Source organism: Lepidothrix coronata, unplaced genomic scaffold (assembly GCF_001604755.1).
Source record: "Lepidothrix coronata isolate B3197 unplaced genomic scaffold, Lepidothrix_coronata-1.0 Scaffold72, whole genome shotgun sequence".
Classification (NCBI taxonomy): Eukaryota; Metazoa; Chordata; class Aves; order Passeriformes; family Pipridae; genus Lepidothrix; species Lepidothrix coronata.
The window spans coordinates 2,584,277-2,606,533 of record NW_016690252.1 but is presented as its reverse complement, the minus strand read 5'-3'; the positions used below and the strand labels follow the sequence as shown (position 1 = coordinate 2,606,533).

The following is a 22,257-nucleotide window of genomic DNA, read 5'->3' as shown; positions in this document are numbered from 1 at the left end:
GCTGTTGTCTGAGAAGTTTTTCAACTCTTTGGAGAATATTGATATTGATTGTGGAAAACAAGAGTTAATCTGGAGAGACAGACCAACACACATAAATAAAGTGCATTTGAGTTTAAAGAAAAAAAGTTAGCGTCATGCCATTGAACTATTGACAAGGCTGTCACAAATATCATCTTGTCTCCGTGTAAATAAACAAGCTTAGTGCTGTTATTTTAGAATAAAAGGCCGGAATAGGTTTTGTATTGACTTTCTAATACCCACTCAAGAGTTGGAAGAAGAAAATTAAAGATAATAAAGTAAAAGTGCAAACCATAAAAGTATAGACAGCCAGTGCATAGTAAACTGTGAATGTGAGTCCTCTTCAGTTCAGGAAACCAGTTGTGTAACTCAGTAAAGGTCAGCAGCAAAGATAAGAAGTTGAGCTTGTCAGTGAATCCCCTTCTATATTTGGAAGTATGACGACTGCAGGATGATACGATCTGGGTCTGCAGTGATTCAAAGACTGGTACCCGTGTCCTACCCTTTCTGCATGCATTTGAGAGCTGAGTGGTGTTCCTGGGCCCTGTCACACTCATTTGAAGTTGACTTGCTCCTAGGTAGCTTATCCAATCCACTGGGCAACGACGATAGTGTAAACTGGTAATACCATCTTAACTCTGTTCAGTGACAGAGATATTTATAACTCCCTACAATAGAGTCAGGTGTGATCCCAAGCTCTCTGCGTCTGCCTTTCTTACAAAAAAGATGCACTGATGCTACAGAAATTACACAGTATCTTTTTTTGGAGCTCATCTCACTGTGGTCAAATTCAGCCCTTATTCCTAGAATAACCCCATCATCTTTATCAGGTTCTTCTTAGAGCTCCTTTCACTGGGAGCTGCCCCAGCTTCTGTGATACTTTTGTGGACTTTCTCGCTTCCTTTTTTCTTCTTAAGTGAAAGAGGATAGAAGGATTTAAAAAGATAAGAAAGGACTGGAAAGAGAAATTTGATACCCTGAGTCCAGCAGCCCTCTCAGGAAGGACAACTGTTTTGCCCTTTGTCCCATCTCAGTATGCTTTGAGCAAACTATGAGTGAGATGCTAGACCTGCAGGCCCAAGATACTCCTCTTAAGGACAGGAAACAATGTGTGGGAACCACACATCCCATTTGGCAAGTACTGCAGTGCTCAATGAGTGAAGTTAAAGGCAAAGAAGGGGTCATAGTTGGAGGGGGAAAAGAGAGTGCATAAAGGACCAATTTTGAATGATGGTGAATTTGATGAGGATGAGAATATGAGGAAGAACTTCTTTACTGTTCAGGTGGCTGATCACTGGAACAGATTGCCCAGAAAGGTTATGGAGTCTCCCTCGTGGGAAATATCCAAGAATTGTCTGGATACAATCCTGTCCCATGTGCTCTGGGATGACCCTACTAGAATAGGGAGGTTGTACCAGATGGCCCTCTGTGGTCTCTTCCAACCTGACCCATTCTGCGATTCTGTGATTTTGGACATAGGGTCCAAAGATGGGACAGGCAAGAGACAGGCCAGTGTAGAGATTTGTTCTGACCTCTTACAAACAGCAGATGTGGAAGACATTAACAGCACTAATGACTGTAGACTGCTGCTCCAAGGGCATAAAAGCCATCTCTGCCTAAGTATCCCGTCATCCATGTGACCAAGGGATGAACAAGGCTTTCACTGAACATGACTGGTACGAGTGATTTTCAATCAAATCAGAATATACTCTGGGTCTGAAGTATTTCAGACCTCAGGTTCTGCCTTGTTCAGCTCCATGAGTTTTCAATGATGTTGCCTCATAACATCCAGCATGTCACTCATACAATTAGGGGGTGTAATGGCCCATGAGTTGTTGGATACACGCAATGTATTCATGCAATCATTTAGTTTTAATCTAGTTGGTTGCTGTGTCCAAATAATGCCATTTAAATAGGCTTCTTTGATGTTCCTTTCCAAATTCCTTTGAGATGGAGAGTCAAATGTGAGGCAGAGAGGAGCTGTTTGCTCTGCTTTCAGTTTTAAGGGAGAAACTTTGGATGGAAAACTCAGAAAATCCAGATCTATATAGAAGCTTCAACTCCTTGGTCAGAAAAGATATGGAGCTGCAGTTGTATGGATAAGCTCTAGTCTCTTGTACTGGGAGTATAAAGCAAAGGTCTGATGCAAGTAATGACAACGCTTCCAATTTTTGCACTTCTTCCATGGAGGTTTGAAAGCAGGACTAGCCTTTGACACTTGTGCCTGGCCTCATGCACAGTGTTGAACTTCAGCTGGTGATTCTTGCATCTGTCCCACAGTGTCTGCCTCAGCCAAAGGTATCTAATTGCCTTGAAATGTCTCAAAGCAAGATAGAGGTTGCCACATCCCTGGTCTCAATGGTTAATTACCCTCACTGGTTAATTATTCTCACTAATTCCTTTCAGTGACAACAAGGTGGCCATAAGGGTTTTGGTGGGGGGGGTTTCCTACTGAATTTAGTTTCTCTGAGCCTCAGCTTCACCTTTGTTAAAACGAAAGTGATAAATGAAGAGCTGGATCATCCCCCAATGTAAATTAACACTACTGAGCACAAAACCACCTTTCCTACTCTTTTCCAAACAGCCTTTGCACAATGAATTTAATTGCCTTCTTGGGCTTTCCAACTCCTGCTTAAACCTACTTGATTTGGGGTTAGAGTCCTTTGAAAATCCTGCCTGTGTCACTCTGTGCTTTTGGTAGGTGGGATGCAAAAGTCCCGAGCATGACATTGCCTGTGAAATGATGCAAGCCCACTATCTCTGCAGCATTGTTCTTGCGAGCGTGTATGATATCAATAAAAGATTATCCAAGTTCAGGAATGAAAAAATAAAAATGAAGGAGAAAAGGATTGGGAATCATTCACAGCAGGTCATTTTGGTTGGACTGCAATCAACTTGCCGGGCTTGATAAGACAGGTATTTGAGAGAGTATTGATCTCAGATGTTTTCTCTTTTTAATTTCATTTTTTGTATTTGTTTATCCTTAATATTTAATAAGCTCCTTGCATCTTGCTTTCTGGTTACATGCAGCCTCTGGCTTGTCTACTTGCTGCTTCTAGAAAATTGTGTAAAATTTCTGCATCTACTGGGTCAGCCTCGATTTTTGTATCACAGGCAAGGGCTCAGCTCAGCTTTTCATACCTCTCTCCGGTTTCTTTTGGCTTGATTAAGTAAACCCTGGAGTTTGCAAGACCAGTGCAATTCCCCCACTACATTGTCATTTTGAAAGATTTTTGCAATAGGGATCATGCCTTGGTACTCTAGTTTCTCTCCTAGAGATTTTGTGCATCTGTTGGCTCAGCATTGCTATTTTCTTTCTTGAAACTATTCCAGGTGCCCTCTGCAAGTGGTTTGAGGAGCCCAAGCAGTGCATTTACACCTCATAAGATGCAGTGGTTCTTGATCTTCACATTTTGCCAGGCAACAAAGAGAAGATGAGAGGGGAAACAGAGGCACAGAGGTGAAAAAGACTTTTCCAAGGTCCTATTGCCGACCATGTCAGAGCCTGCCAAGACCCCAGTGCTCTCAGTCACTCCCTAGTGAGTTATCTCCAGCACAAGAAAACCTCTCCAGAGTGATTTAGAGGGGTGTGATTTTAACCAAGCTCAAGGCCCAGCAGTCTAATGAATCTTCTCCCAGCAACTGGCATGCACATAATTCATCTCGTTTTTCAGGCTTTTGTGACTATTACAAGAGCTGTTCACCCTAACCTGCCTGTATGATTCATCTGTGTTTTGTACAGCTTTTGTTACTCAAACTGTAACTCTCAAGTGCAAGGGGTAAAAACAAAATTAAAGAGTGATATCTGACAGCAGATGAAGATTTAACAATATGGAGAGTAAAGACTTTTCCTGGATCTTGTTCCAAGTTGTACCAGTGTTTAAGATGGTTAGACTTGGGCCAAAAATAACAAAAACATTGAAATGAGAACTCAGATCTGAACATTTTTTTGCTGGGTTTATATCCAGTATTTCTTGAGAGGGTCAGTCTCTGTTAGGATGGTATTGTGCTAGGATAGATTCATAGAATCATAGAATTGTTTAAAGGTTGGAAAAAAATTTAAAATCATTGAGTCCAACTCTTAACCAACATCGTCAATTCAACCAGTAAACCATGTCCTAAGCTCCACATCTACACATCTTTTAAATATGTCCAGGGGTGGTAACTCCACACTTTCCCTGGACTTCCCTGGGAAAGGATGCTTGACCACCCTGTCGGTGAAAAAATTCTTCCTGATGTCAAACCAGAACCTCTCCTGGTGCAGCTTGAGGCCTCATCGTCTCATCCTGTCACTGGTTGCTTGGGAGCGGAGCCTGACCCCCACCTGAGTACACCCTCCTTTCAGGCAGTTGTAGAGAAGGAAAAGGTCCTCCCTCAGCCTCCTTTTCTCCGGGTGAAACACCCCAGCTCCCTCAGCTGCTGCTTATAAAACTTGTGCTCCAGACCCTGCCCCAGCGCTCCTGCCCCTTCTCTGGACACACTCCAGCACCTCAAATAGTGAGAGGAGGCAGGTAGGTTGTTTCCACTGTGAGTTAAACCCTGTTTCATTTCCAAATTTGGGGTCTGTTCCCAATAACGGGCTACAGGTGTGATGTGAAAAAGGTATTCCAAAGAAAGGACTATCTTAGAGCTGTACATCCATTTCTACCCGATTTTTGGTTTGGCACCAAAATCCTTGAATGCATTTGAAATTTTCCTGCTGCCTTCTTCCCTCAGGCAAATAAATCACCACTCTATTTTTTTATTTAATCAGCTTGATAGGATGATTAAAAGTTAAAATGTACAAGTGTGTTCTGCTTTAATGTTTTGGGTTTCTTCTTTAAACTCTGCTTTCAGAAGGTGTTGGTTTAAAGGAATATAATAACTCCTGCATTAATTTAAATCCTTCCTTTTGTTGAGGAGGTGCTCATTTATTTTTTTCATTGTTATTATTTTTATTAACCAAAGTCAGTTTGGTTTTGAATTAGCCGTTTCACTCTAGAGGAGAGTCTGATCAAGCTGCAGGCTGAGAGATGTAGGAAAACATAGTTTAAACACTCTGTGACTTTTTTTATTACCAAGTATGAAGCTGTCCACTCCAAATAGGAGCATTGAGCTCAGCTTTGCTATCCTCCACTAGCTACCCTTTCCAGTAATGACTTTATGACTGGTAGTTAGCAGAAGAAATTTTATTTAGGACTCATGTTTTGATAAGATTTAAGAATATTAAAAAAAAAAACCCAAATGACAAGCATTGTTAAGTAGGTGGTTAGCCAGTTACAAAGCACAGATCTAAAGCAATACACATTTTCAGAGAAACTGCACAACGTAAGCCCTTGGGGGACAGGCTCAAGTAAAATGAAATGGGGTTTGCAAATTCATTGAAATTAGGTGAAACATTCGAGAACCATCACCATTTAAAGAAATTGATGAGCCCTTGTCTGTATGCGCAAGTCCATAGCATCAATCATTCACACAGACAGGAATGGACTGTAGTTTTCAGACAGGATTTGCTGAGGGGGAGTTGGGTGGTTTTGAAGATCTGTCTTTATAGCTGGTGCTGCACACAGTGAAGTACAGGTGTATGTATACAGCTGTCACAGGTCTCCCTGCACCCTATTACTACAGCACATGTATCTCATCCAGTAGGCAGCTCTGTTTGCAGCTGACATTGGCCAGCTCTCGAGACTTTCATCAGTTCAGCTGGCACCTTCCTGTGCAAAGAAAGGCTGAGGTTAAGATGTCAGTCTGAATGCAAACTCTCTACAGCAAGTCATGCCTCAGTTTCCTGAACTATGCAAAGTACAGGAGATATGTATAGATCTGTCTTGTAAAGCTGTCGCAAGAGAAAGGGAAAAAAAAAAACATTTGCAAGATTAAATTAATAAAAAGTCCCACTGGATTTCATTTACTATTGGATTTGTGGGATGTCCAGGCCAGTTGTTATGTTTTTAGCTTTCAACTCCAGTGTGCATTTCTTGACTCCTTCCTCTCCCATCATTAAGGACTGATCCTGCCAATTTTGCTAGCAAGAGTAAACACTACCTTTTGAAAGTGTGACATTGATTGACATGTAAAAACTTCACATTACATAGGGTGTTGAGAGTGAATAAAGATTTCAGGCTCAGATTTACAAAGGATCAAGTAGAGATGGCTGAGTGAGAGTTGTCTGCTCCCATCCCTCAGCACCTTGCTGCCCCAGAGTGCAGGTCTGCATCCTCAGGACTGGTGTCCTTCAGATAAGCCATTCACCAGCACTCCCTTGTCCTGCCCTGTCTCTTTTGTGCTGTCCAAAAAGAGCTTAAAAAGATTCAGGTGTAACTTTCCCACAAGCAGTGTCACCTCAATGTCTTTGCCAAAGTTTCCCTCTCCCTGTAACAAAAGGCTCACATGTAAGCTGAGTGCATGACAGCTTCCAGGATTTAACTATGCAGGGGCAGATTGTGTCCTTGGTTTACAGACTGTGCAGAGATAACCCTCCTCCCTGTCACCACTGTCACCAAACATCACCTCATGCAGTGTCTGAGTGGCAATCCATGGGATGAAGCTCAGTCTCGAAGCCAGGCTTCTCTGGCACCAATTTGAGGATCCTCTGCATTGAGTCTGCTTTAAGATGTCACCTGGTTGTGAAGTCTGGGCATCTCCTTGTCCAAAAAAAAAAAAAAAAAAAGATATGCTGGGGTACTAGGTAACTCAGCATCAATTTAAATCCTTATAACTCAGCATCGATCTAAATCCTTATCCCTTAGCCCTGTGAATTCCGTGTGCTGCACTTGCTCCATCCTCTACTTCTCATTTCCTCACTCATCTAGCTCTTCCTCAGCATGAGTGAGCTCTGGAGCAGAAAGCAAAGATAAGGGAGATCCCATGCTCTGTTCTCCCCTTCACCATGCAGCACTGGTATAGCCTATCAGTACTGGAGATAGGTTACTAAATGTGCACCTTTATAACCCTGCTTTATTGCAGCAGCACTTTAGTAGGAGGGCATCTTATAGTCACCAATTCCCCTTTTTGTTCCCCAAAGCATAAGATCTTCTCCTCCTCTCCCTCCTCTCTCAGACAAGGAGAAGAGTGTCTGCCTCCACAACCACAACAGTTGGCTGTGGTGTCACAGATTAACTGCTCCAGCTCTCTGCCTTATTGCTATTCAGATTCGTTTCCCCATCCCATCAGGCAGTAATCCAGTAAAAGATGTCAGCTGGTTAGCAGAATCATCTGGGAAAAGTTGGGAGACCCTTAACAGACTTCTCCTTCCCATTGCCAGCCCCCTGCTACTAATTCAAATAGTCCCCAAAGCACTTTGTTTGTGGTTTGTATTTTTTTTCTCATTTCCTTTCTCTTTGTCTGTTTTCTTGGTTTTGTTTTTGGTTCAGAGGGGTTTTTTTTGATTTTTTTCTCCTGGACCCAGCTGCATCTCTGCAAATTCGATCTCCAAAATGGAAGCTTGGCTGAGCTGGAAGCTGTCAGCACCGATGGTTAGTAGCTGGCTGCTGCCTCTTGCCAGGGAAAGAGGAAGATGAGTCCCTAGGCATTGAGGCGGCATGAAAAGTGACTACATCTAAATACTTCAGCACATGATTTCTTTCCCATTACTTTGATTCAAATCTCCCTTAATCCTCAGCTGCGTTAATGCAGTTAGTAGGTTATGAGTGCTGCATGTGGATGCCACTGGATTTGAGTCCTTCACACAATTGGCTGGTAAATAATTTAGTACAAGTTTTGCCTGGAACAGAACCTGAAAATAGCCAGTCTGCTTATAGTTCCTGCTTCCTCCCTTCCCACTTTTTTCCCCTTCATAAGCACTGAGCGGTTGTTTGTGCAAGCACAGCCTGCCAGAGACTGCCATTTTACATGTCACAGCTTCCTCCTGTCCCTGCTCGTCAGAATCTCTCTAAATTTATTTTCTAGAAGAGAGGGGAGGGGAAGAGTGTGGTCAGGCCAGAGACCTGGAGCTACACACAGAAAAGCAACTGAACACTCCTGACTTGGAGTCTGCAAACAGTAAGAATTTGCCCAAAATTCTGTGACTAAACTCAGTTTTTCCTTTATATCTGCTGCTTTTGAAATAGTGGTATATTTGGTGAGATTTCAGCACTTCTTAAACTCAGGCTAAGGTTGACATGGCAAAGGCAGAAAATGGTAATAACAAGGAAGGAATTTTTGAGTTTAGGAAAAGGTCCTGGGTGAGCAAGGAAACAAGAATTCTACTGAAATGTCCAGACTATCTGGAATGGATCAAATTCAAGTGCTGTGATTTTCTTTAGGCACAGCAGTAATAGTATCCCTAATAATGTCCTTTGTCCCATTTCTTGACACACTTCTTTGTCTTCTTACATGGTACTGGCCACAATGTCTACTGTTTCTCATGTTACTGCTTCATACCAGACGTCACCCTCCTCATCCATGTGGGACTGACCTTCAGCCAGCAGATGTGGAGCAGACTATGAGTCCCTTTAGCTCACCATTGCTCCTGGTTCAGATGATGTTCTTCTTGATCTGAACTGCAGAGAATTTTCCCTCTCCTAACCTCATAGCTGATTATATGAGACCCAATTGATTGATATCTGTGGAAGTAGTGTGGGGGACAGGAGAAACCATGGAAAAAATTTGCTGTTGAATGTTCTCCTAAAGAGAGGTTCTGCTTCAAACAAGTTGTACATAAAAGCTGACATAAAATATTTCATTTTATCATATTCAGAAGATTGTACTAGATGAAAGATATGTAGATTCTTGACTTTCAGGTGGCTGGTAAAGTAAATGCTGCTGGGACTTCTCTCAGTCACTGAGGCCAACTGACACAGAGCGCCTTGTGTTACTGAAGTCTGTTAGCTTCCAGAACAGGGTGTTCGTATCACACCACACACTGAGTGATGAGCTTTGTCCTGTCTTAGTTGCCTAACCATCCAGAGATTGTTTAGGAGAATGCTGGATAGTGTAGACAAAAATACATGGCCCCGTGGTCCATTGTAACAGGGTAAGAATATGAATTATCAAGTTTCAGTGGAAGGGACAATATCTGATCACTATTTGTTATACTTCAATATGTCCCAAGCACTTTGGAGTCAGGTATTCAGGGTGACAGACCAATGCATTCATGTTTGCACAGCCCTAGACCTGATAATCCCACAAGAGCAGGCTGGGGGCCATGCTCCCTTCCTCAGACACAAATTGTCCTAACACATTGCATTTTGGTCAGTCTGCCTTCCAAGCTGCAAATAAACCTGTTAACCAGACCCCTGAACTCTTCATCCTTGCACCAGATGTTTTTTTGGAATCCCTTTGAATTTCATAACTGCCTGTGAGCCCCTGCCTCCCCACCCCAGCCCCCACACATGATTTTCCAAATGCCTTTTATAGGACTCTGCACTGGCATATGAAGTTAGCACGGTTTTGTCTGTGAGATGTCATTTATTAATACGAGGGTTTAATGATATGGCACAGTCACAGAAAAAATGAAAGCTGCTTATGCCCCGCAGTGCCCCAGTGCCACGTTATTGAGTGCCAGTGCTTTCACTTGCTTTTGCCTGCTTTGCCACCCCGTTTTGCCTCTTTTCTGCTGCAGTTTCTTTCACCTAAGCAGTCTGGGTGTTTTGCAGACCCGCTGCAGGTGAGATCCCCACGCTCAGTAAAATGCAATATTATTTCATAAAAGGGAACATCAAAGAAATTAAAGTCAGAAAGTTCATCCTCAGGTGCCTAAATTCAGCAAACTTCCTCAGTATTTAGGGACCAGACAGGTGACCTGATTGCCAGAGGTTGTACCACCACGTTTGGAGATGGTACCTCTGCATGTTTGCAGATCCCATTGGCTCTGATACAAGCAATGGTTGCTTAGCAACTTCAAGATGAAGGCCAACTATTTTGTTGTCTGAATAAGGATTCAGACATTTAATTTCAGGGACCCACATTTGAAATCACTGTTTTAGTAAAATGGATGAAGGTCACCAGTAGAGATGGCGGCTGAGCGCGAAGCAGATGGCGGCAGAGCCAAGCTTGTTCCTCAATGCCCGTTTCAGTCAGAAGCAACCATTTACTCCCCCTCCAGAGACATTTTGGACCTTTGGTGTTAGGAACCACCCCTTCTGTCCTAGCATGGCCAAAGCTGGCTCCTCTGTAAATGGGCCAGGTGAGTGTTTGGAATGTCTGTCCGCCCTAGGTGCCTGCATCCAAAGCTGGTATCCTCACCAATGCCCTTGGTGACATGGGGACGAGGGGTGGTGGGGCACTGAGTTGCTCATTAGGAGTCTTCAGCTTGACTCCCAGACCCTTCTCAAGGGTCACACTTTTGCCCAGTCTGCAAAATGGGAATAGTGAGGCTTCAACCACCTTTGCCAAGAGCTCTGAGAGGCTCGTTTCCATCCTACAAATGCTATGCAAGATCTAAATAGCAGTGTTATTTCTAGTGTGTTATCCTGATATAGCGTGAGAGGCATAAACAAGATCCGCATTTGCTGATGGTGACTCACTGTGAGCCTTTGAGGGTTGTGTGGAAGGGCTTGCTCTGATGTTTTTGCTGCTCTGAGATAGATTATTGATTCTCTTTATCTGGTGTTCGTCTTACAAACCCAAGGTGATGAGCATCCTGTTAGTTTCAAGAGCACTGGTGCTATTTTTCTACAGCTTCAAGGGACACAGAATATGATCCAAGTACCCTCAGATGAGCAAAAAAACCAGGTCAACCTGGTTCACATCAATTAAACTGCCAACTCCAAGGGAAGGCTGAAAAGTAAGATTGGATAACAAAAGCAGACCTTGTCCAGTGAGAGGGTCAGAAATTTTCCATTAAATTGTACTTTGTTTGGCTTGGGTTGGCTTCTTTTGTCACTAAGTTTGTTAGGAAATGCCTGATAATTGAAAACAGTGTCTTTCATCTGGAAAAAAAAGTAATCCAGAGAAAAATCTCAGAAAAGTGTCAAAATCTTGTATTTTGACATTGCTGCCAAAGAAAAAAATTGTGATCTTTCCCATTACAAAAGAATTTGTTATTTTAGAAATGTAATCTTATTCCCAGGTAATTAATGTAAGAAAATGTGTAGAATCTAACAGATCTATATATACAGCTGTCAAGATACAAAAATAAGGCTTTGGCTTTCACACAATAGGGATTTTGATGTTCTTCTCAATCCATAGCAGAAAAAGGTCTCTCCAGCAGCAGCTGCAATGTCAACATTCCTTTCTTTGCAGCAAACCCTCCAGCCAAAAAATACTAGATGCAAAATTTACCACATCTCTTTAAAAAAAGCCTGTCTTGGCTCTCTCCCTCACCCCACCTTCTGCCTTTCCTGAAAGCCATAAATATGAAGAGGCCAGCTGAAGTTAACTGCAAAATACCCACTTGCAAGCAGGTATAACAAAGGAGTGAGTCTGAAATGAGCACTCTGCAGAAAAGAGAGGGAGAGAGGAGGTGGGGTGGGAGGTGGGAAGTGGGGAAAGGGAAAAAAATAAAACCACTGCATGACTGAAGGCCTTATAAATGTAAATGGTTTGACAGAAAGGGTTTAGCAGCCCTGGGTAGAAGATTGCACTTGCTGTTCCAAGGCCCTTATTTTCGAAATCGCATCACTGGATCCCTTTCGAGGCTGGTCCCTGTGTTTGCTTTTTCAATCAGTGAATATCAGATTGTCTCTCTCTTTTTTTTTTTTTTTTAATTCTCTGCACTCAGATGTGCCAGGCTTAAATGAAACCTCAAAGAGAGAGAGAGAATATGAGCTGTGTTCTGGACCTTTAAAAGAGCTCATCCCTGCTGCCTTTATTGCTACTTAGTTATGAATCTCCCATCTCCCCCACCTGACCCCCCCTTCCTCACCAGCCTCCATCCCTTGTTTTCCCGCAGCAAATCCCACCTTACCTTTTGGATGTTTTTTGCTTTTTTCCCCCCCACTACATTTATCTATATATTTTACACCCAGTAAGTCAATTAGTTTCAAATTATTGGTCCCTGAGACAGATGTTTGGTGAGTCATTTAGCTGCGCGAAGTTCTTCAGACGGTTTGCTCTTCCACCTCCTGTTCATTTAAAGCATCTTTTGAGGCTGATTTTTCCTTTTCAAAATGTCTTTAACTGCCGAACGTTTGCTCCCACCGGGCAGTCTAATGATGTTGGACACAATATGTGTGAACATCTCTTTAGAGGCCATCTCCCCTAGGCTACATTCTTGCCTATAAAATCATTGTTTATTTAGTCCTTAGGCCTAGGAACCATCTGCAGTCCCCATGGCTCCTGTTGTTTTTAAAGTCCTATTAAGTTTCTGCACTTCTCCTCAGAGCATTATTTTATTTCTAAACAACCACAGACAACTTCCTGTCAACGCAGCTTCTGCCAGGCAAATTAGAGATGACAGTTTCATTCTTCTGACTATGGTGAGCTCTCATCTGATGTTATTTAATGTGAAAAACAACTGTTATATAGAGAGTGATTTAAAAACAATAGGAAAAAAATAATAATAGTAATAATAGTAATAATAATTTTAAAAGAGAAGATGGGAAAGGGTGGCCCAGGGACTCTGGGTTAAGGTGCTCAGACAGTGACTTTGCCGTTCTGGAAAATCTAAGGGATTGGAAGGCTCTGTATAATGGTTATAACAAAAGAGAATCAATGAGTTCTGACTTGATGTCATTTTCAATATTTCTTTTCCTGACAGGAACTGAAAACATTTTTGTATGGTTTGGTAGGGTTTATTTTTGCTTTCCCTCCTTGCTGTCTTTCCCCACCTCCCATTCTCCTGCTTTGCTGAGTAAGCACTCAAAGCCAGGGACAGTGGCTCAGCCCTGTCCCCTGAGGGAGGACACCTCCTGCTCAGCTGCTCCTGGCTTCATCATCCAGGACCTGTGAGTCAACAGTGGAGACACCAAAATCAACCCCCTCAGTTGACCAGTATCTCAAAAGCAGGATCTTCTTGGCTTTGAGAGGCATCTTCCCCTTGCAAAGCTCTCAGTGTAGGACTTTGTGTCTTAGCGGAGGTACCTCACTGAAACAGCTCTGGCTAGAAAGAGGTGAAGTCACTACCATGATGTTAGTGCCAGGGATGTCTGAGCAGCTACCTCTGCTGTCATCACAGACCTCCTCTTGCTCTGCGGGCAAGTGAACCAGTGTAAATCATGCCCAATTTCTAGACATATTCTTCTCCCTAAAACTAAATGGCATCATCCATTTGTCCTACTGGGAAAGGTATCTGGCTTGTGGTACATTCCAAATCATGTCCAGGTATTGACTGTGAGAGTCTGCTAGTCTGTACATCTGTAACAAAACAGTAGGGACAACAGGAGCAAAACACTGAGCCCAAACTCCCTTCTTGGACAACAATATTACCATGGTGTTTTGACTTTCCCCAGCTCCTAGAACTACCCTTAGGAAGCTGCTGGCTGTGGCATCATGCTGACTGCTGCTGATAAAAGTGTAATCAGGGAGAAAGTGAAAAATCAGGAAGAAAAAGAGGTAAACCTGTGTGATGTCTGTGAACCAGCCAACATCTTACTGCATCAGTTTTGCCACCTGCTGATCAGCTGAGATAGTTGGGTAGGGAGGCTGCATTCAGTTGCGTTCTTAAGGCTCTTCAAGACATGCAGGGAGAGGACTGTAAATGGAAATGGTTAGAACGGGCTGATATGTTTTTAGGAGTACTGCTGTGTATTGCAGTACAGTAATGCTATGGCTTCAGAGTGAAACACTCTGACGTTAGGCAAGGAGGTAAAGGTTGCTTCTGTAATCTTAACTCTGCCTTCTTCTGTATGTTCAGCACTAGGCTGTCAATGAAACCCTTGCTTGGTGGAGGCCTGTGTAACTCCATTGAAGTTTTAAAAAGTCTGAAATTATGTTGCATTATATTAGCAAAGAAATAGCACATTACACGACTGTGAAAAGAAGCTGACATCAATGGAGCTATGCTGATTGACACCAGATGAATAGCTGCCTTTTACAGCAATCACAGGTTGGTTTTTCAGATAGTATGATATCACTTCAGGTGAGTGTTTCTGAAAACCATAGCTGTTGCCATATTTCTACAACCCATTTGTCTCCTTGAATGCTCACACTGGTTTTGCTCTGTCAGAGCAGTCTATGCTATTCTTATCAACTTAGATGGTTTATCTTTTCCCTATGGCTTGTATTCTAATCACCTGGGCACCTACCATCTACTCTGAATTTGCTTTTGAAACGGCAGGGTAGCCTTACAGAGGTACGATTCAGGGGGATGTGGCAATTCCATTACTGTGAAGCTCATTTACTGCATACTTGGGTGGTCTATATACTCTAGTAAATTTTCCCTGTTTATGCTGTTGCTGTGAATAATCTCCTGAGTGCTGTTCTGTTCCAGATAGATTTTCATCCTGTCCTCAGCACCAGCATACTGGAGTGCCTTCCAGTCAGGCATTAAGCAATATGACCAGTTTCTCTCCAGTGCAGTCTCTTCTGACATTTTCTTCTTAGGGGGGCAAATTTAGATACATGATCACTTTGATTTTGTTGGATTTGTTTTTGCAGTCTGCCTCAATATCTACACTTGGGGTATACAGTAGAGAAGGCACGGTGAGGAGGTGTCACTAGTTCTGTGGCTGAAATATGTCTGCAGTCCCTGATGGCCATATTTTTTTTTGTGGGAGCTGCTTCTACAAAGCCCTTGAGAAACTTTTGGCTATGCTGCAAGCCTTTGGTGTTTCAGACCTGAAACTGTCATTCAGTGTCTCTAACTCCAGTGGGAAGTTGTTGCTCATGTGACTCCAGCTGAATATGCAGGGTATTTGGAGACCCCAAATGCATGTAGGCTAAGGAGTGCAAATAATGGGGCTTTTCTGGGGCTCCTCAGAAGAGTTGTGGACCTCAGGCCCTGGGGTCAAGCTCAGAAGAAGTTGGTCGTTCCAAAGGAAGAGATAGTGGAGTGGAGGAGATTTGCATAACTAACTCTCTGTTTCCACTATTTGTTCCTCTACCCCAAAGGTGTAGGAGCCCTTCACAGGAACAGAGTGGGATCAGAAAAACTGGTTTCATTCCCTGAAGTGTACTCACATTCAGTCCTTCCCTCTGCAACAGCCTCTTCAAATGGCCCTGACAAGTCTCTTAAGGCAGAGTTTATCCAGTTAAATTTGGGTATTTGTGACTGAGCTAGTCACCTATGGCTCCTTTAAAAGCCAGCAGAGAGGAAAGGTAATTCCAGATAGCAATTCATCTGCTTGAAAAAAGACAGAGCAATTGGCTTCTGGAGGAGCCTGTTTCACTCCACAGTGGTGTGGATCACAAGCTATAACTTGGAGATGAAGGGCTGAATCTCAGACATGGACCCTTTTGTGAGACTTACTCCATGGAGAGCAGATCACGGGGTTCTATCTCAGTCAGGGTTTAAGGAGAAGAAATTTTTGGAGAGAAAAGGGGTACATTCCCTTTCCAGGAGGGAGCTGTGGGGAGGATGAATTAGTGTATCCATATCCAAAAGAGCTTGGGTATGTTTTGAGGATCAGGAGGGAATGCTGTAATGAGTAGTTGAGTGGTTCTATCCCACTGCTCAGAAAAATGGTGGATGTGACCTCAAACAAGCTTCTCCAGATATCAGGGATGTCTCCACACTGGACATCCAGTTGTTCCTTTTGTACAGGAGAGAAGAGAGGAGGAAAGAAGAGGAGAAACGGGAAGGGAAGAAAATTAGTTGGAGCCATTACAATTGAACCCAGACAGTATTTGGATGTGACTCCAATTAAAATGGAAGGTCTTTTATATGTAGGAAAGAAATCCTGGCTCTTAGAGTCCGTGGAGAATGCAGTATTCAGTAACCACAGAGGCAGGCATACATTATAAATACATCTGTAACTACTGGGATAGGTGTGAAAATGTAATTAACTGGAAACCTACTGAGTTTAAATGGACTTTTAGTTGTTTCAGGTTTTTTTTCTTCTTCTTCTTTAGCCCTCCCTCCTCCCATTCTTAAGTTAAGTTTAGACTTGTGGGTCCTCTAACTCCCACTGGCACAGTGTAATTTAGCAAAGGTTGTTCCAGCCGAATTTGAAATTAATAATTTCAAATAGGCAAATCAATGATATTTAAAAGCTCCCTCCTGTGTGTTTGTACAATCTGCACAGGTATAAAAGCTAATCACATCTTGCTGGGGAAGAACATTTGTTATCGGTTTTAAGTAGAGCTTGGCAGTTTGGCGGGATCAAACACCATGTTTCTTTCCAAAGCGTGCATGTGCCTCTGTAATTTAATATTTCTCATTAACTTAGTGCTGGGAAAAGGTGTCAATGCCGACAGGGAGAGGCCAGCCAGTCCCCTGAGAGACCATCTATTTTGCATCACCGTGAGATTTGCAAAGAGAAGGAAGGGGACATAGCAGGGATCATGCAGGTTCAGAAAGAGGCAGTTAAAAATAAGGTTTCTGAGGGTATTACTTCTTTGGAGAGTGAAAGTCTAGGTTTGGCTCATCTAGAAGATATCCAGGAAGATGCCAAAACACAGACTTCCTTCAAATATCCCTGTAAATGCCATATTAGATCAGCTGCAGCAGTACTTGTTGTCCTTTGTTACGATCATAGCACTTTCAAATATAATATACCTCATGAAAAAGTATCAGAAAAAAATTACAGACTCTACATTTTTCATAACAGCATTTCTTTCTAACACCAGTAATTTATTTTTAGTATCCACTTGGAACTAAGATGTTGCAAAACCACTCCCCACATTTTCTCTGTTTAGTATAATTTTGAATGCTATTACCATCTGCAAATCATAGAATCATAGACTCATAAAATGGCTTAGGTTGGAAGGGACCTTAAAGACGTCTATTTCCAAATACTACCCCCTTTCTTAGTCCTTGAAGACCTTCAGCTGCAATAATTTCTTGCAGCAAGGAGTTCCATAGGTCAACTCTACAGAAGGCAAAATATATGCTATTTCTATGCCAACTCCAATGTATAATTTATTTTCTGGATTAGTATTTTGCCTGTGCTTCTACATGAAAAGATCCTATTCAGCCCAGCGCTGTCTCATATGGAGAAGAAAAGCCAGCTGGCTGGGCTGAAATACTCTTTCAAAAAGTTCCAAGAAGGAGGAAGAGTCTCACATTTGTATTCTCCTTGCAACATCTCTTAATAATTTAATTCCCATTAGAAGTGCCTGTGTTGTAGGGGGGAAAGATTTATAGAGAGATTTCACTCCAGGTTGGGTTTTTGTCTTTCTGTGTTTTCTTGGCATTTATCATGCATGTTTTAATTTGGATCTGAGTCTTGCTACCATCTGGTCATTATTGCAAAGAAATATTCATTTTCTCTGAGTGACATGGGCTTCATTCATCATGGAACTAGCTGATTGCCCCTCAGTTTTTTTTCCCATTACTTGGAATGAAGTCTGAAGATACTTAGCACCAGACATAGCAGTAGTCAATAAAGTTTGCAAAGTTAGTGGCAGCTGGCAACTGGGCACTGGAAAAATTAAGAGATGCTTTTCAGACCCTGATCCCTCAATTCTTTTCCACACATTATGCATGAGAAGTGCAGCATTAGAGGCCAAGGCAGCATTGCAAAGGATGGAAAGTGAACTAACAACTCCACTTCCCTTCTACTATCCAACTGTGAAGTGCTGTCACCATCAGAGTGAAACTAGGAGGTTTTTGCTGTCACCTAAACAGAGAGAAGACAAAAAGGAGACAATTTACCAGAGGAATGTTGAAACAGCTATGTTCTGTTTCTCTCACAAAGGAAAATACTTCCAAGAGTGACAGCTTCAGAAACAGTGCAAGTTCTTCATGAAAAGGTCTCAAAAGCCATAAGTCAGGCTTTGGAGGGAAATTAGACATGATCACTTCTAGGCTCCTACCCTACAAGAACCTTCCCTGGATGCCTGTCATTGCAGACAATGGGCACAGGAAGTGGGAGCAAAGAGACTCTTAAGTAGTTTTTAACGTTTATTCGGCATGGGCAATGACCCACAGCTGCATCTGCACACCCTTTTCAAATAAATTGCTTGTGACTATTCTTTCTCTGGTACTTCCCACACCCTGTTATGTAGATCCCTGGGCTAATCCTCCTTTGATTCCTTCTGTTTGCAAACAATTCTCTGTAGCAGTTACTGCAAAGAGGGAGGCTGCTTGTGTGATGGGGAGTCACGTGCCTCAAACTCTGCAGGCTGTGAAAGCCAAGTGTCAGTCAAAGGGCTGGACTAGGCAGTCTGAAGGACTGACATCCCTTAGCATCATCATGTTCCTCTCCAAATGGGGTACAGCTAAAAAAAGGCCGGCCAGGGGCAGATGGCAACTTGGGATCAGTCAGGAGCAGAGACAGATGGCAACGTGCGACTGGTTGGAAGACAAATTATTGCATGAGATTAGCTGGAAAAGGATGGGAATTGTAAAGTGGGACTGGTTGGGAATGTAATTCTGCACAGCCATTTACAAAGCACTGAAAATTAGACCACCATCCTAGCTCCCTTGGCAGTCTTGGACCTACTTCAGAACCAAACAGATCCGCAGAAAGCTAAGTGATCTCCCAGGGATAAGATCTGGCCAACATGATCTCACTACGACCTCTGGATTTGGTCCTAGAGATTAGCTTTTTTTTTGGAGAGAACAGGACCACTGGTACCAAGCATTGCAGTTTAGTGTTCATCAACAGTTGTCACTGTGCCCAAGGAAATATGTTTAACAGTTTTTGGACACACAGCACATTCTGTTGCACCATGTCTAGGGTGGTTTCAAATGGAGCAGCCAACAACTGGAGAAGGTGATGGAACAGCTTGCTTCAATTTGGACCATCTGTGACAGTGAGACTTTGGGGTTATGAATATCCAGTCCTCCTCCAGCCTAGCAAGGCAGAGGGAAAGAGAAAGTGGGAACATCTGTGAATTTGCTGGAGGGTAAAACTAAGCCTTATATTGGGTAGAGCATCCTCAAAACACTGAAATGACCAGAAAAAATTTGTTCTTGATCAAAATTAATTTCTACCCTTCCTAATAGGAGGCTTGTTTGGAGTTTCTGCTCCTGCTCAAAGTCAGTTGAAGTTGGTCAGGTCCCTATACTCCTGGTGAAATCTGTCATGATCTATTCTAACACAGGCAGGAGGCTAAGCAGAGTATTTATTTATTTACTTGATGTCAAAGAAGAGTAGCAGAATCATCCAACAGTAAGGGTGGATGAGTAGGAGAGAACCAGGGGCAAGAGAGGCAATAAAAATAGAAGGCAGTCCAGATGTTTACTGCACACTAAAATACTGCCTTTCCTCTCTACTGATAGCACTGAATGTTATTTTGTTTCTTTGGAATTCATTTTCTGAAAGTGTCTGCATGAGGAACATCTGCTCCCTCAAATCCAGACCTACAATTTGAATAAATTATCAATATCTGGCAGAGCCCATTATTAATGGCTAGAGTTTTATAAGATTCTCCAGTATAATAATAGCAAAACTAGCGGCTGGCATTCCTCCCAGAGGGACTCTTATTTGTTCCATTTTATTCTGTTCTGTTTTTCTTTCTTTTATTTTTTTTTTCTTCTCTGAATCTAAGTGTCATCGGTTGATTTTTATCATGGCTCTTGGCTCAAAAAAAAAAATTAAGGAAAAAAAAAGGGAAAAAAGGAGAAAAGCCATTAGTATCCTATAAATCAAAAAGAAAAACGACATCCTTAAACATAAAAGACTCCCTTGAGTGTTTTGTTATTATAACCTGTACAAGGTTGCACATGTGGCTTCAGAAACATCTTCTTCCATCAGGAATCATCAGGTAGTAAGATTTCTGACTTCCATGCAAGAGACGAGTTTTATTAACTTCCTCTTCAGCATATACCCTGGTAATTAATGATGCAGAGCACCTTTGAGGTACCCTAATGTAGGCCGTTTATCAAATACTGCAACTGTGTAGAAAGAGGACTATGTTCGTTCAATCTGATAAATCCAGGCGCGTGCTGAGGTGTTCTACATCTCTCTTTTAAGTGCAGCCACTCCTTGTAATTGCAGGGTTTGACTTTCATAGTGAGTTCTGACAAATCACCTCCTGGTGGAGAGGTCCTGCCATGCATGTGAGGATGGCCATGCACCAGGGAGAAAAGCTCATTGCTTCCCACAGTCAGCAGAACATATGCCTAAACTCACAGGAAGGTTGTGCAGCTTAATTTTTGGTGCCACTCTGGGGAGCCTGTGGCAAAAGTCATTTGTCTCTGAGTTTTCTATGCCAGTGGAGAAGAAGGAGAATCCAACAGGGTGCCTCCAAGGGCTTTCTGCCCTCTGCTGTCCACTAAACCTAGCTTCTGATGCTTTGCTCTGTGTGTTCCCCAGATCTTAGCAGTGGGAGATGCCTGTTAAGGTCTTAAGTGCAGGGTCAAGAACTGTGCCACTGAAGTCATCATTGCAGGTCTGGGCTTTTGGCAGGATTAAAACAGTTCTCCCAAGTGTTTTGCAGAGAGGGTGGAGGTATTTGGCCCATAGATATGCCTATTGCAAAAAAGGGCAGAAAACAAACTTCAAGGTGCTTTGGATTGGGTCCTAATGCAAAAGTTCTATCGTTCCATAAGAAAAGGAAAAATACAGAACAAAAAAATATAATCATGTCAGCAAATACATGGAGCCTACAGCCAGTTCCACAGATTGCCCTTTGCCACTGTTGTGATTTGCTTAGAAAGGCTGGTGTCAGCCTAAACACAAGGAAGGGCAGATTTCACAGGAGTATTCCTCACATGCAGATTCTGACAACCGACCTGAATCGAGCAGCACCCAGTTTCCACTGTTTCCACCAGCTCCCACTGACAACAGAGAATGGCATTGAATGGATATGTAGGTCCTATAGGTGTGGAGAAACTCATAAGGCTGGCAGACCCTCCCCAGCACCCTCCAAGTACCCAGAGGACCAGGGATTCAAGAGAACACAGGGATAGCCTTGTAGAGGAGAGTCACTAGAACAGGGTCTCCACACTATCCCTCTCCTCATGCGTAGGCAGAACTTTTGGGTGTTTCTTGGGATACCACGTGCCAGCATTTTCATAGTAAATACTCCTTTAGTTAAACAGCACTGCTCCCAGTACTGAACCCTGAGGAGCATCACCCGTCACTGTTCTCCACTTCAACATCGAGCCATTGACCACAACTCTCTGAGTGCAATCATCCAACCAACTTCTTATTCACTGGGTGCTCCATCTGTTAAATCTGTGTCTCTCCAGTTTAGACGAAGAGGTTGTGTGGGACACTGTCAAGTGTTTTGCACAAATCTAGGTAGGTGATGTCAGTCACACTTCCCTTATCCACCAAGGCTGTAACCCCACTGTAGAAGGCTACCAAATATGTAAGGCGCAATTTGCCCTTAGTGAAGACATGTTAGCTATCACCAATCACCTCATTATTTTCCACATGCCTTAGCATAGTTTCCGGGAGAATCTGCTCTGTGAACTTTCTGGGCATAGAGATGAGCCTGCCTGGTCTGTGGTTCTCGAGGTCTTCCTTTTTTCCCTTTTTAAGTGGGGTTATATTTACCCTTTTCAGGTTGGTAGGAATTTCACCAGACTGCCACAATTTCTGAAACAAGATGGACAGTGGCTTAGCCACTTTATCTATCAGTTCCTTCTGAAACTGCACCATCAGGTTCCTTAGATGTTCTCAAATCTGCACATATTCATGCACAAGGCCATAAGACAGACCTGTCCTTAGGTCAGGTCAGTTGTTTTTCACCCAAAATCAGTCCCACCTGGGAACAGTGTCAGTTGTGAATACATGAGCCCCTAGTGCTGCCTCAGTGAAATGCTCCATCTCATGCAGGGATGGTGAAGATGAATTAGTTAATTATGTAAAGTGCTTTGGAGATGAAAAGTGACAACTGAGTGCCAGGTATTACTATTAATAACAAAACATATACCACCTACCAGGTATTATTTCTTCATTTTCCCCTAAAAAATACAGTTCTGAAATTCAGATAACACCAGCACAAGTCAGTAGGAAAGCATAAGATTTTAAGCAAAGAAGTATTTCAATCCAAGCAATCCAGAATTTCAGAGGAGCCCATTTTCTCTGGTTCTGTCTGTATTACCACCTCTGTACTGCAATGTCTCAGTACCAATATCGAATCCTAACAGATCACAAGTCTTGCATAAAAATCTGCCCTTCCTTATTCTGGTCTTTTGTGCAGACACCTGAAGCACACTGTTCAAAGTCAAGGAAGGCATCTCTGTAAGGTTAACAATATGCTTGACTCCTCTTCAGCAAATCACTTATATATGTACTTAAATTAAAGCATACATTTTAGGCTTGAGAGAGCTGGATGCCAAACTCGTGGTGGAGCCACAGTTTTACTGAAAGCCGGAGGGGA

The 22,257-nt window shown here is 42.7% G+C and overlaps 1 protein-coding gene and 1 long non-coding RNA gene across 16 annotated transcripts in view; one reads left to right on the top strand and one right to left on the bottom strand.

Moving 5' to 3' along the window:
- CELF4 (CUGBP, Elav-like family member 4) overlaps positions 1-22,257 on the top strand; it is a 703,503-nt gene that overhangs the window by 425,097 nt on the left and 256,149 nt on the right. The gene's annotated exons all lie outside the window — the stretch shown is intronic.
- LOC108499330 lies at positions 5,271-7,050 on the bottom strand. The gene is made up of 3 exons (XR_001875511.1): positions 6,940-7,050; positions 6,508-6,641; positions 5,271-5,711 (listed from the first exon to the last, which is right to left on the bottom strand). It is a non-coding gene; the product is annotated as an uncharacterized LOC108499330 (long non-coding RNA).